We start from the raw sequence: 1,650 nt of genomic DNA, 5'->3' as shown, positions 1-1,650 counted from the left end.
TGAGTTGCTTGGGTTTTTATTTTGAAATCCTAAGGAGAGTTCTTGAGCAATTTTGATGAATGAAGGTGTATTTTGGGGTATTTGGGGACTGAATTTCGTGTTTATGGCTAAATAAGGGTGGGAAAAGGACCATTTTGCCCCCAAAACGAAGTGTTTAAGTCACTTGAGTAATAATATATGCGGCGCACACCTTATCGCATAATATAGGTTGTGCGGCGCACTCTTTATCGCACATATTAGGTTGTGCGTCGCACACCTTATGGCATAAGTTAGGGTGTGCATCGCACACCTTATGCTTCACGACACACTCCACTTTGCAAAGCCATAACTTCTTTCCTGGGTGTCAGATTTTTATGAAATTGGTATCGTTGGAAAGATAATTCGAGTACCTTTCATTTGATATATATTAGGCACTCTAATTCAATATATACAAAGAGTAATGGTCGACTGAAGTTGACCTAAGTTTCAACGCTCACTAAAATTCGAACGATAGGAAAACTTTCAACTTGTCCTTGAGCTTGGGGACCTTTATGATCTCAATTCATGCTCAAATAGATTTCCACACTACATAATTTATCAACACACTAAACTTGCATTGGATTTATGGATTTTGGAACCTTTACGTAAAGGAAATGACGATTTTCGTTCTCGTCCGAAATGCGGGGTGTTACATTATCTCCCCCTTGGGATCATTCGTCCCCGAATGATGGGTAGGAACTTGTTGAAGATTAAAGGTATGGAATAATGCGGACATGATGTGCCTTCTAAGAAAGGACATAACTGATCTGAAATATTTAAACTTCTATAATGAAACTGAATTCTGAGCTGACTTGACTTTTCTTGCTTCAAGAAGCTGATTCGTGCTGAAAATTTAGGATTCCCTTGAAATATTCATGATCCAATCATACATATTGAACTTAGGAAGTGATAACTTATGCAAGTACGAATCATAAGACATCAAGACTTAGATCGTACAAGGGTATTACACTATCTGAGCTGAAATACTTGAAAAGTTTTGAGATTATACGCTGAACTCTTATGCACTGAGTCATGAATAGATAGCTGAGTCTGAAACATGATTCTTGGAATGAACTGAACTCACAATTTATATGGATGGAATAGATTATCTCTTGGGAATGGCCATACGCATGAGACTTCGGATAGTAGGACTGGGTGAAAAGGTGTCCCGATTGTTAAACTGAATTACAGACTGAATTATACTAGACACTTATGCTTAACTGGAGTATCTCTTCAAAACTCTCTCTAAAGAAGTTCTAGCAGTAATAGGAAGCCACGAATCTTGGGTATGGATTACATAAGACATCCAACTGAGGGAAATCACAACATTTACACTACTCTGCAGTCTAGAATATAGACATATAACTCATAAATTAGGATAGAATTTCTAGGCCTTAGTCAATGCGACTTCTTACTTTAAAGATTAGCACACTCCTCGAATACTCCCTTAACTGTACTATTACCCGTAGATACCACATTCATTCGGTCCAACTTATTTGTTCTCGTATTTGCATTTATAAATCTTTCTACTAATGTCTATAGTAACTTAAATCCTCTTCACCGTGATCAGGCCTAACTCCAACTCGCAAAATACTACATGCCACTCCACGATACAAGTCTAAACCATAAGAT

The sequence above is a fragment of the Capsicum annuum genome, chromosome 10 (assembly GCF_002878395.1).
Source record: "Capsicum annuum cultivar UCD-10X-F1 chromosome 10, UCD10Xv1.1, whole genome shotgun sequence".
Lineage (NCBI taxonomy): Eukaryota > Viridiplantae > Streptophyta > Magnoliopsida > Solanales > Solanaceae > Capsicum > Capsicum annuum.
The sequence above is the reverse complement of the archived record's forward strand: the minus strand, read 5'-3'. Positions refer to the sequence as shown.